We start from the raw sequence: 14,615 nt of genomic DNA, 5'->3' as shown, positions 1-14,615 counted from the left end.
GGACTTTATATGGCTGATGATGATGATTACTATCAAGTATGTATATTTAACATTTCTTGCAATTTGATAATTTACCTCTACTCACATATTTTTATTTTTATTATTATATGTAACACTATTAATAATTATTTTAACCGAAAAAAATACGTCACTTATGCACACTCCTATAAAACTGCATAAATGAATGGTTAATTGGTCGATTCATGATCCGCCAACAAAGGTTATTAAATTAAAAAGATAATGTAATAAGCCTTTCAGATAACTTTTACACATATTTGCTTTTGGGTGAATGGATTTCAGGAAATTAATGTAAAATGTTCGAGATTTAATTCAGCTTTTATTAAAACCACAATATATGGCAATATGACAGCTTACAATTAAAAATTAATAGAATACGTTACATTTTAGGTCATTACTATAATTTAGACCTTTATAAAAATTAAGTATTATTTATTAGTGGCGACATAAATGATCGCAGTAACAAATATTAATTGAAGAAATTAGCTATTGAAATATTTTTTTGTTGAAATGAATTAATGATTACCTAGCCCATAAATGGTAGTATTCTAAATTCTATAAGATTAATAATTTGTTTTCTTATTCCAATTTCTGCTAAGTTATCTTAATATACAATTTTCGACTATAAATACAGAATATTTGACTCAGTTTGAGATTAATAATATTTTTTCTCATATCAATTGTCATAATTATATCTGTCATATTTCAATGTGATTTTCAGTTGAAGCCTCGGTGGCGTAGTTGTACTGCATGCGCGGTACAGCAATGCTCTGTAGTCCTGGGTTCGAATCCCAGGTCGGACAAAGTGATATTTAGTTTTTTGATATTCAGTTTCCCAAAGAATTTACAAAGTTCTATGTTACAAGTGAAATTTTAATTAGATATATCATATGATTCTAAATCTTTTTCAATGAAAATTATCCTTATAGATCAGTAAAGGGGATTCCCTCTTGTCCAGTCTAATATTTAACAATATGAAACATTGTAATCTCATTTTGTAAAGTTACTAAAAATTGACATAGGACTTTGTAATAGGGAGTCAGCGAGATACAGTTATGAATTTCCCGGATTTCTAACTCTGCATTCCCCAAACGACCTTCACTCTAAACATAGATGTTTATAAACATAAAATCTAACATCAGTAATGTACCGACATTAAAGCGATGTAAAATTTTCTCACGATCGTATCCTATGATTTCGACTTATAAATAGCCACGTTTCACACGGCTCTGCTGTTGAAAAACTAAGCGATATTCGATTTTATTACGACGTGTTAAAGTTGTGAATACTAATGTTTTTACTATTTTTAGGTGCAATTTTCAACCTTATGTGTTAGAGAAGACTCGTGACTTGAAGTGTCAACTGATAGTATAATTAGGCGTAGTGTGTCAATAGTACATGATTCATTTTTGTTTCATAATTTGTGCGAAACGAAAAAATTTGGCATTAATTCTTATTAGTCATTGGACTCCTTTTTAACGTTACAAATGGCCTATTTTTTGGCTTAGCCGATACAAATTTTAAAATCCTACGCTGACCAAAAAAATGGATCCAAATTTAAGCTTGATTGTTTTATTTAGTCTGGGTGTATGCTGAAATTTCTCATTAGCCTGGCACAGTAAAGGGAAAAAGGCCATAATGTAATATTCAATGTTTCTAAATTTAAGTTGTGAAATTTTAGTTCAATTGTTATATTTACATTGGGTGTGTGCCCGGTGATATTTCTCATTAGCCTGCCACTGTATAGAGAAAAAGGAGTGACGCTATGATGCCATATTGATGCTTCTACATTTAACCTGTGCACTGTCAGTTTAGTATTACACCCTTGCCGTTATCCCTAAGGAGTAAGTAGAGGCACAACTGGTGCATCCATTTTCCGCCGCGTGTATTTCGTCCCATGATAAGGGGCGAACCTATCACTATATCGGATGCGAATTCGAAACTACGATCTAATACTGAGTAGATACCTGATATCAGTTCGGCCGGCCCGGGAATCGAACCTAAGAATTCAGCACTGCAGTCGTACCATATAACTACGCCACCGAGACCGTAAGTTTGTGTTGGTATTTCTACTGTTTATGGGCCGTCGTATCGCTTACCATCAGGCAAACGGCAAGCTCGTCTCGTCATTCAAAGCAATAAAAAAAAATCGTATATACGTTATCAATTAATTATGTAGGAAGTATTTCATTAATTTCAATATGTATATATTTTTGTATATAAATATGCATATTGCATTTAACTGGAGAGGCAGTGTCGAAATAATTGCAATAGATTGTCATTACCCTGGCACGTAGATAAGGAAAGACTCTTAAAAATTATTATACACTGAGAAGGAAATCTAAATACGCACTGCGGAAACATTTTTGGCATTGTATTGTGCGTGTTATTATCGAAAACAAGGGGATTAAATTGTACAATGTATGAAATCAATTTTGATATAAACATCACGTCTTTTAGTTGGCAAAGTTGTTTCATTCGCTCATTTCGCGTAGTAGATCCCGTATAGGAGGAACTTATTGCCAACTATCGGTACCAGACAAAAAAATTACAAAAATATTTTAAGATAGGATTTGTAATTTCATTATTTAATGAAATTGTTAAACGAATTTTTTCAAACTGGCAACCTTCGTTGCCTCTCTGCCTATAAGTTTAGAGTGCAAGCATGAAGATTTCTCTTAGTGATGTAGGAACAGTAAACTAAATTTTTTTAAAAAAATCTTTCAAAGAAAACTTCTTACGATAATACTAATTCCTAAAATATATTAGTGGATGACGAAACCAACGGAAAGCGTGATCCCGTGACGTCACATCTACGTCGCGAACAGGAACTATTAATTTATATTTAGTACCGACGTTTAAACAAATGCGTGATTTTCTTTACGCAAGCATTATTATTAGAATTGTATTTAAAATTAGTTCGTGTGTTATGATAAGAGATGGCGTTGTTTGTTAATATGTATAAATCGTTAGTCTCGTAAGCACGCGCCTTATATTGACTATTGTGAATTACAGTGATGAATCAAGGCCTTTTTGTACTTAACTTCCATTCAATATTGAAGCCTCTACCTTTTTTCTCCCATTTAGAGTGTCAGAGGAATCGTGAAGTAATTAAAATTAAACTCCGTTCCATTTCAAAAGTGATATGAAACGAATATTTTGAAGACCCAAAAATTATTCGTATAAGCTTTTCTAAACCATAATTTATTATAATACCTTACACAGAGACAACGCAATAACCATTCTGCGCAATAAATTTCAAAACTTACCCCACACGGTAATATTTTAGTACAATCGTCAAGAATTCGTACGCGCCATGCAATATTTTAAATGTGGCAACAAAGAAAGATTTAACAGGGCATATATTTCCCGAAATGTGCACCACAATACCTCGTGCACGGATTTATTTTAAGATGTTTTCTTAGATGTTTTTCTCATTCATTGAACTCGGTGCGTTTTGGCGCGTAGTCACTAAAACCTTCTATTACGTATTTGATTAATTGTTTAGCTGTTTTTATTGTGGTTGAAACTGTAATGAAGATTCCGAATGTTGTTTTATTCTATAATTTCGCAAGTGTGTTAGGATCTGTATAATCTGATAATAATATTAATATTCAGTGGTGAAGGGTGCATATAACCCGTTCGTTGTTGGCTTCCTTTTATGTAAAATTTATATGGAATCTAATTATCATTAGAAGGATCTGCAGACGGCATTCATGCATATTCGTACCTTTATATTGTGTTGGGTTCCCTTTCGAAAAATTTCAACTTTCGACACTGTATTACATACTTCCGCATATTATTGCAATACGTACTGAATATCACCATTGTTTATAAAAAAAAAAATATTTTTTTTTTAGGCATAATCGTGTTTACTTGATTGAAGTGTTTAATATTTTATATTGTTGACTTAGTTAATTATTGTAATACATGTATTTTTGAAGCCGTGATAGCCTATTTGGGTGTGGAACCCGGAAAAATATTCATCCCGGAAAAACTTTGACGCAGACGGAGCCGCAGGCAAAAGCTAGTAATTCTATCATACCAGAAAAACCATAGACTCGTAATCGACATTCAAAGTAAGGAAAGAATTTATCCTATTATAATAAGGGTTCATGAAAACCGTTAAATAGTAATTCTACAAGGAATGTGTTTGATGTGAACAAAGCCTAATTAGATAGAGAGATACTAAAACAATAAAAGAACAAAAGATACTGAACTGAAAGCAAATATATTTGTCACCCAATGGTGTAGAATTGATGATGAGTAAAAAGTCCCTAAACACCATAATAAACTTTACAAATAAATAAAGAGCTCTCGAAGTTTCCAAAAACACGCATTTATAAAACAAGCCGACAACTTAAAAATAACAAAACCGTAGCCATTCATAAAGTTATTTCGCGAGATTCCAAAAGTTCAAAAGCATACTTTATTTCGTAAAAGATATTGCAATATTTCGCTTTAACAAATTTTCCGATAAAATGTTTCGGTTGGAGTCTTCGGAATACCAGCTTTTGTTACTAAAACATTGTGCGTGGAAATATTACTGATATTTTTTTATTTTCTATTGTTGTGTAGTGGGCAGTATTGTCCGGATTATTCGTGGATTACTATTGTCTATTGTTTATTATTAGTTGAGATCGACGGTTGTTCGATCAAGTGGCTTCATTGTGTTACTTATATTGAAACAATTACAGATTTTTTATCAAAAGTGCGTTGCTGCGTAGCATTGTTGATAATTGGTTGCGGACAACGGGGCACTTAAATGCATACAAAGTATTTAAAGTTGACTGGAGATACTATTTATTATCTTAAGCGCAAGGTATGTCAAGATCGTCGCGTTTGATACTCAATAGTGTCTGCCTACCCCAAGAGGGTAATGTGTATGCTTGTATGCACATCTTTAGTTTACTAATTTTTAAGGTTAGGATTGGTGACTCTTTCCATTCAGCTATTATGGCGAAGTCCTAACCCCATTACCCACAAGAGGAATCTTGTTTATTATTGCAAGCAAAACTGAAATATGTTAGTCACTGTCCGAAATAACTTTATCTGTAACATCAACAAACTCGTGTAGGCAAGGCATTCGAATCAGTCTGGTTCGCCCACCATAAAATCTGTGACGTGTGTCTGGAACTTTAAATATCTATGATTGAGTCAGTTCAGGATGCAGCTCGTGGTGTGATAGGTGAAGAAAAATTTTAAGGCAGATGCAGTAAATAAATCGGCTAAGGAAGAAATAGCAAATGATTAAGGTAATATATCAACGAAGGGGCTGATTATAATAAGGATAGTTAAGATGATAAGATTAAGTGATTCGAAAGGAGAGCTATATGTATGAAGACAGAAGACTATGACCACAAATTATCAAAAGCCAGTATAATTTAAATCAACAAAGGATTAAATATCAAGCCAGTAAGAAAAGAAAGACTTAACACAGCAATAGGAGATACAAATTTGTTCGAAACTAGAATTCGCTTTAGAAACATACGGTAAATGTTATTTGGATTTATGTTTGAATCCAGCCGTTTCATATTTGAATAGTTTAATAAGCACTGAAAATTGAAACTCGTGCATCGGGCTTATGCATCAGTTATTTTAATATTGAAGTCAAATGGTCAGATGCTATTGGTAGTATGAACGTTCGTGTTGTTAACGATTGCTACAACGTGTTAATTAACAGTGAAAAATGAATTTTGAAATTTTATTTAGAATTTTGTTTTACTGACACGATTATAAAACCCTTGAATTTATTTAAACGGCAAAGTACTGAATCTATATTGACGTTTAAGAAAACATCCTGTTGTTCAAACGAAATTCTATATAGCCCGTTTCATATTTACTAATTTGGAACCGTTGTTTACGAAAGATGTGTCCCCAATACTGACAAGTTCTTCGATGCGTTCAAAGACGGATATACAATACGTTGTAAAATTCTAATATAAATAAATCTATATTTTTTTAGTTCCATTTTGAGAAACAATAACTCAGGTAATGATTTAAAAATATAAATATTAGGTAGGTATGTATAATTTTACTAGTTAAATGGATGACGCATCTTATTATTTTTCTTTGTGCGAAAATGACTAATCAAATTTCACATTTTCTACGTCATTGCCAGTCACAAGACGTGTTTATAAACAAAAGAATTGCACAATATTTGTAAAAAAATAGGGGAAAAAAGCGAATATGCCAAAAATCATTATTTAAAATAATTTAGGCGGATTTTAGTATTAATGTCTCCATTTTACATATAGTTCATTCAGCCGTTATGACTCAGATAACCAATAAAACACGACCAGCGTTTCGCACGCTCATCCAAAGACGCCAATCCACAATCACACAAACGCACTTTTGGGCAAAATATCCGAACATGCTCACTGCTTCACACAAGCGGATACTTACAGCGGATATTGCCACATAAAAAAACCACACAGGGGTAAGGGCTCACTCAATTACTTGACATTTTGCGGACTAGTTATATCACAGGCGTATTCCGTTCGACATTTGGCCGGCTACTGGCAGGAATACGATCCGCTGCGCACGATTGTATTTTTGGAATCGTCGGTACGCATGCGCGGCGGGTATCCGACGTTTATTTTCTAAACGCTACAGTTTACTTTTGGACGGCGAAAGGTCATTGGACATCGTTTGGATTGTGTGGTTTTTTTGTTGTTAATAATCATCAGTTAATTTTATTAATAATGATCGGATAACAGTATGGATGTTCACTTTGTTTATTAACATTCTAAAGTGCAAAATGCAGCCAAAATTAATAGTATCACATTTTTCTTTATTGTACAGCCACGTGGCTCCAAAAATATTTTGAGTAAAAATAACCAAATACACTTAATGGAAGAATAAAGGTAATTGAATATCGACCGTTAAATTTAAATTTAAAAGCATTTATTTTCCTTATAGTAAACACGATAACATGTTTGTTTATTTAACTTATTTGGAATGAACTACGTTGTATTTGAAAACAATAAATTCTCAAGTGTTGATTCTAATTTTGTTTTGTATCACAATTTTAACGTGAACCAATGCAATTGAGCCAATTTTAATTATTGGAAGAAAGATGATTTTGCGAATATTCGGATACAGGTCGGATATTTTTATTTTTAATATAATTTTACTGAATTACGGAATCACATTAAAATTATGAGTTTCCTGTTAACATTCTGAGAACTGACAAAATTATTCCGTGATTTTATATGGCCATAAAACTGTGGGAAGTGACGTCACATTACTTTTTGTAGAATGATGAAACATTGTGTTGAATTTTTGTTCTTAAAAATTTAATTATATCAATATATTGCTAAAGATATTGATGCTGAGGTCGGTGCGTGACTTGACCATGCGTATTGGCGTCCGATATATTGCAAGTCGCCAATGATAAAATGATTTTGTAAGTCAGGAAACGACAGACTCCGCAACGGCTCGGCCTTGTTACAAATAATGTAAAGGCCTTATTTAACAACGTACAAATTATTGAATTTATAATAACGTTTAACTCTTTCAAATGACGTAGGGTATTAGTTAAAGTAGTCGTGGTCAATTAACGTCATTAACTGACGAGTCATCTAATACGCGGTTTTTTTTTCACTAATACAAAGGTTTTTGTCATCCATAAATACTTGTGCAATATATGTTTTGGCACAGAAGCGCCCTCTTCCTGATACTAAAACAAGACTTGTACGTATAATCATTGCCTTATTCAAACCGTTATTCTTCATTACCATCCAAGAGATATATTAATAGATGCTACTCAATATCGCTCTCAAGTGCAATATCAACCGACACATTGTCAAGTCACAGCATTTTAATATCATAGCTATTTAATAATCAGATATTAACAACACCTCAAATGATATCTTAAGTCACAGCACAATAATATGACGAATTTTGAGAGTTAAATTTTGTTTATTAAACAGTGCCGACTCCGTCGACAACGGCTTAAATGACAGCTCAAGTTTTGTTTATAAAATAGTTAATTACCTTAAATGTCTACTTAAGATCTTACTCAAAAGTGAGATTGGTTTATTAAAACGGTCTCAAGTCATTATCATTTATTTTTGTTACAATATCATTTACTAGTATGTCATGTAAACTGCATCCAAATTTAACACAAGAATTGAAACGCTGGAGACATTTCCGCTAACCTACATCTTATCTATTTAAATACGCACTCAGACGCGCACTTTGTAATACGTAGCTAAAGTGTGCACTTGACCGAATTTTGTTTATTGGCACACCGGGTATTCGGCCTTAAAATATTTCTTTATTTTAACAAGATTCCAGGTTTTATGTGGTTTTTATTCGTCGTGAAAGAATGGTTATGAGAAAATATTTCATGAGAATTTGAGTGTTGAATTATATAAGTATAAGGTTTATATCAATAATTTTTTGTGCATGATAAGGAACGTCACGTCGTTTGCCTGTTTGAGCAACTTTTCCCAGAAGGTCACATGGCCTAATACTATTTAGATAGACTGATTAAGTATCCGATAACAATATTACTAACCACATTGTTCTTTCAAAATTTCTTAAATAACAAATTGTTTCTATTTTGCTTACAGACCGAAATCAATCATTTCCATATTTATCTAATTAATTTTAGTGTGCTCATTAAACTATATAAAAGTGGTTTATAGTCAAATCAGGAACAAATAAATTTTCCCTGACAAGTGAATTTCATTTCTGAAGCAAATTTTGTCCTCTTTTGTGAAATGCAAATCTTTTTGGTGCTCTTTCGTACCTTGAGCTGGAAGGAATGAAGGAAACTCTTGTCATACCCATTTATTTTCGGGCGTGCCACGTGCATTTTTGTTTGTTTTCGTTAAGATATTTTGGATGTCTTCCAGTGTCTGTGGTCGGTGAAGCGTTGGCCTTTCTCTGTTCGTAATGATTCTTACCTTCAGTACTTCTAATAATTTGTACAATTTCATTGCTATTTTGTTTTCTCTGTATTTGTTGTGTCTATATCGGCTGATCGAAACTGATTCCCTTTATTTAGAATATTTTATTGTCTTTCTAGGGTTGGACATGGATTTTTTTTACTACGTCCACCATTGTGATTATCACAACGAAATTTAGAATCGTCTGAAAATTTGTCTTCTGTAGTATTTCGTGTCCCTCCAGCTACCAAAACATTTCAAGATCCTCGGCAAGTTTTTGGGCCTTTGGAATTTAAATTTATTTCATAAAATGGTATGTGAGGGTACATCAAAAGAAATAATTGTACGACAATTGGTAACATGACTAATAATTTATATTTGCAACTCGCGCACGTTTCAGCTATATATTATACCACAAAAACTAAAGTTTAAAACTTTTCCTCGAAATAAAACTTTTTGGTTCAGACAAAAGCACGTCTTATACAACACGTGAGATGCGCAACTTTAATTTTCAAAAATGAAATTTATCATCAAAACTCTGACATGAATTTACCAGCTCTTTCGGATAGTTATAACATCGCATAGGTACTGAACTATATATTTATATTATATATATCACACTATAATATCTCCTGCGTACCTGGTTGATCTCCGTTGAGATTGGGCATCGTGGTCGAAATTCGGCTAGGAGGTATTATATCACTTATATTTTTAAAAAATCAAATGTTCTTCGAGAGACATAAACCAAATTTTCGGTCAATGTACAGATGTCTCCAATTCCAAAATAATATACATCAGGACTCTATTCCGAGAGGTGACTTTCATTCAGTCAGCCATGACCAACGTACCAAAACATATCAAACATATTCTGATCTCTAGCCATTCATATTAACTTTCCAATTCGGCAAACAAAATATGTTACTACTCGTTCTAAGCATCGAACCCAAGACAAATACAGCCAATGACCTCTATAATACGTAATTAAAAATCATTAAAAACAGGTCGTCGTCCATGTTATCACAAGGGCAGACAATCGCACAAACAAAAGGACAGTGTATATTGCGTGTTATTGTCAAACAAAGACACGCTCAAAATAACACGTTCATAAACACGTGTTTTCATATGCTGCATGTGATGGACGTCCACCTTTGGGTATTTATGGGGGAGTGTCCCCTTGTTATCTTGACCTAAACTTGCTCATTTGAACTAAACATGAATTACCCCTTGTTGTCTGTCTTGTCCTAAACTTACTAATTTGAACTGAATACAAATTATTTTTATTTTTGTTGTAACTGAAAGACGAGCGAGCATACCGCTTGCTTGATTCAGCGATATAGCTCACGTTCCCTATGTACATCCGGTTTCAACAGGCCGGCATAATTTTGTCGACTGTCGAGGGGTAATCATTTCTAGTCAATCGACATTCTATTGGACCCCACTTACCATCAGGTACAGTAGTGTAATGATACCGTGTCTGTACAACAAAAAAAAAATGCACCGATCTTTGCGTATTTAATACAATTCTTCACAAACTTTCGAGCAGGAAGCTATTATGAATATAATCTTAACTTCACCGCATATGACGCGCATGCGTTCTGACGAGTACAGTCGGCCCAATTACTTTCACATCTATAAATAACCGATCAACGCACTGTCCTTTCCGATATAAATGCCACTGACTTCATTATAAATAGGTTCGCGCGCTGCCAAACTATGCAGCAGCGTGTCACGCTTTGATGCTGTTAGTTAGGTAGCCTGTGCATACAAAGTGTTGCGATGATATGCTAAGCGATAAGCGATAATAAAAGAATAGACAAAAATGATTTTTTTATACGTGCACACCAAAGCGACCTCATTGCTCCTGATGGTAAGTGGAGTGGGGTCCAATAGAATATCGATTAAGGAGACATGCCCCTCGACAGTCGACTCCTTGATGCCGGCCTGGAACCTACTATACACAGGACACTCGGAAAGCGACACACATTCGTGAGCTGCTATGGCGAGTTTTAATACCTAGTGTACGGTAGTCGCTACCCGGGATAAAACATATCTAATATATCAGCAAAAGTAAATATGATTTTTATTTCATAATACTAATTTTATAAATGTTGGGACACTAAGTTATTTTAAGGTAAATTAACATCTTTCATTGTACAAGTTTTTTTACAGTTAATGAAAGTAATAAAATATAAAACTAATTCTAAATATAGTATAAGATGCGCTTAGATAGCCAATAATCTTTCCTTTCACTTTACTAATATTATAAATGAAAACATGTTTGGATATTTGCTGTAATTAAATCCAAAAACAGGTGAACGGATTTAGATTAAATTTAATACACGGGTAGACCAAGTCTTGAATAAACACGTAGGCTATTTTGTATTCCGGATAATTTGCTAAATTTAACATTATTATCGTATAGGTGGCTTTATGAATCGTTATGTTTTAGGTGCTTTTATTGCGAGAAAGGCTCTTCACACGTGCGTAGCCGCGGGCAACGCGTAGTTACTGATAAGTTGAAAGTATAAAATATTATAATTGCATGAACTTACAATGAAATAAGTATGTCTGACTGAAGTGTATTTATCGCGTCACTGCTCTTTGTATGTTTCAAACCTAACCGCATATGTTTTCTATCATTATATATTGGAAGCAGAGCGCTTAATAGTGCGTGGGGCGCATACAATTATTGTAATTAGTTGCAAGCAGATTGTTTTCAACGCGTATACAGGCGTTAGGAGGCTGTTACATTTGTAAGTTTTACGTGCGTAAGTAACGAAAATTAGTACGTGATACTTAATATATAACTATAACCAGTTAACATCACTGTTTAGATTAATAAACGTTTTGTAAGTCACATATTTAAGTTTTATTTAAATGGAATATTTATAATATAATAAACTATAAACTGACTTATATAAGTACGAAAATAAGTACATATATAATTATAACCAGCTAGGTTACCAAGTAGTTTATACTTTTATTGCAAAATAACTTACTTAAGTAAAACTTACAAAGTATGTGTCGTAAACCTAAGAACTCATAAGATATTTACACAACTAATAATAATACGAAGTGTTATTCATAGCCCGTTCAAAACGAGTTTTTAATTATTTCGTGGCTGTTTGGTAGGATATATTTTATATACGCTCGGATAACAACCACCGTCACAATGTATTAAAACCCGCCATAATGGTCCACGTAAGTGTGTCGCGATCCGGGATCAGTATCAATATCCACTTCGTTTAGGCCGGCAAAATTGTGTCGACTGTCGAGGGGTAATCATCCCTTGCCAGTCAACATTCTATTAGACCCCACTGCGCTTACCATTAGGGTCATTATTCCGTGCCTAATAAAAAAAAAATATATTTCGTTAACCAATGCTTACATTACCTTCACAAATGGTGTAGTAAAATCAAATCATGCGTTCTCGTTGAGCTTGACTACGATCGAGTTTCTTACTTACTTAATTATTATTTGTTTACCCACATTTTTGTTATTACTTCTGTGTCGTTTTTTTTTTTTTATTTTACGAACCTTTGTGCGCTCTAAGTATTAATCTTAGGTTTAAACATTGTTTCTCAGTAAGTGAATTATGTATACAATTCTTAATGAGAAATAAAGCTCTTCTTAAATCTTATATAGGAGTTAGGGACTCGGTTCAATGCTCGCTCGGATGGTTGGATGTAAATGAACCTGATAGGAAACTGAATCGATCAGAATTATCTCTGAAGGCGGAAGTAAGATTTTAATTAAGATAATCTTTTGTCCCACCTTTGGAAACGGATTAACGGAAAACTATACGAGTACGGAGCAGGGAAATTAGAGTTCGTGGGTTCGATTTCTGCGTTGAGGAATATTTTATAACAAAGGAAATTGTTAGTGGCACTTGATGGTAAATTTTCACCTCTGCTTTTAGAGTATTGTATAACTTAACATAAAATAAATAAGTAGATGTTGAGAAATAATTACTGTCTCGGTGGCGCAGTTATATGGCGTGCGCAATATGACACTGCTTTGAGGTCCTGGATTCGTATCCCAGGTTGGGCAAAGAGACAATGGGTTATTTTAAATATCAGCCCTGAGTCTGGAATTAGTGCTCGATATGACAATAGAAGCGCCACATCACATCATGGGACGGAACACATAGGCGAACAGTGGGTGCTCTTGTTGCAACTCTGTCTACAATATGATATACATGTGATGCGTGTATGAAAATAATATGGAAAAACTTGTCTATTACATATTGTGTTTAAAAAGTTTCTTGAAAAAATAGGATATATTTTATATCCACCCGCATAGCGACCGCCGTACACAAAGTGTTAAAACCCACTATAATGGCCCACGTAAGTGTGTCGCTTTCCGGGATAAGCCTGTGTATATCCGGTTCCAAAAGACCGGCATAATTATGTCCATTGCTGAGAGGGAATCATCTCTCGTTAGTCGACATTCTATTGGATCCCTTTCCACTTACCACCAGGTACAGTAGAGTCACTTGCCCTTATAAAAACATCACAATAAAATACGATACAAAAATTCTTACATTCAGAACCGAATCTTATTTCTTTACTTTTACTAAGTAATACAATGACGTGTATAGTAAAAGTAACATGAAACTGCCATAACATTAAAGATTTTCATCGAGTTTTTTCAAAGAAATTACAGTTTCGCGCATCGTGTTGTATCTTAGTAAACTTACTTCCCAGATTTATTTTATTGTTGATTCCCAAATGGCAAACGGCGAATAGGAAACAGACCTTCATTGTCTGGAGCGATACAACACGACAGAGATGGAGTCAGGGTTTCAAATTTAATTAAATCTGGAGAACATTTTACACTATAGGGCCCATTGTAGGGCCCCACTGGGCCTCCTCTACTACTGAGGGTGATTAGACCTTAGTTCACCACGCTGGCCTAGTGCAGATTGGTAGACTTAACAACTCTCGAAATTCCTATAGAGAATTTCTCAGGTATGCAGGTTTCCTCACGATGTTTTCCTTCACCGTCAAAGCAAGCGATAATTCAGAAAGAATACACACATAATTTTAGATAAGTCTGTGTGCCTGTTGGTTTTGAACTTGCGGACATTAGTCTCGGAAGCCTGTTCCACAACCAACTAAGCTATTGCCGCTTCATATTCATATTTGACTAGGACCCGAATTTTTTTGTCGACAATTGACTTAGGGAAGATTATGTATGTCAGATATAACAGTGATGCAATTCCCAACTAATTGTTAAAAACCCAAAAATCTTGGTTTAATAGTTTTTGTATACAATTTGTTGTGGTGATCATAGTTTGTATACGTACCTATTATTATTATTTTTTCTTTTACTGAGCAAAAAATTACGTGATTTTTTCTCTTGGTACTTTTATCTATATCTATACTAATATATAAAGCTGGAGTGCTTGTTTGTTTGAACACGCTAATCTCAGTACATATTAAACTGATTTCGATTTATTTTTTACTAATAGAAAGATACATTACTCCTGAGTTCTATAGGCTACTTTTCCCAAAAATTATTTACTCCAGAAAAACTGTTTCACAAGGCGGAATGGGAGGGAAAAGCTATTATTTTATAAACACGATTAAAGTGACTCCTAAGAGATGTTTCTCTAACCTGGATCTTTAATTTAATATTTTATATATTAGATTTAATTCTTGATAAATGCAAGGCCAATTCCCAAACTAAATACAACCC

General features: G+C 33.8%; 1 protein-coding gene across 4 annotated transcripts in view; it reads right to left on the bottom strand.

Annotated features, from left to right (window-relative positions):
- LOC115442798 (RING finger protein nhl-1) overlaps nt 1-14,615 on the bottom strand; it is a 99,364-nt gene that overhangs the window by 20,321 nt on the left and 64,428 nt on the right. The window contains exon 1 of one of the 4 annotated variants that reach the window (XM_030167958.2): nt 6,478-6,575. The exons of 2 other annotated variants lie outside the window; for them this stretch is intronic. The gene's annotated coding sequence lies outside the window, so the exon portion shown is untranslated. Of the gene's footprint in view, nt 1-6,423; nt 6,576-14,615 lie in introns of those variants that run through there. One more of the 4 variants, XM_030167957.2, reaches the window with a different exon arrangement.

The sequence above is a fragment of the Manduca sexta genome, chromosome 14 (genome assembly GCF_014839805.1).
Source record: "Manduca sexta isolate Smith_Timp_Sample1 chromosome 14, JHU_Msex_v1.0, whole genome shotgun sequence".
NCBI classification, from domain to species: Eukaryota; Metazoa; Arthropoda; class Insecta; order Lepidoptera; family Sphingidae; genus Manduca; species Manduca sexta.
This window is presented reverse-complemented; position numbering and strand designations above follow the sequence as displayed.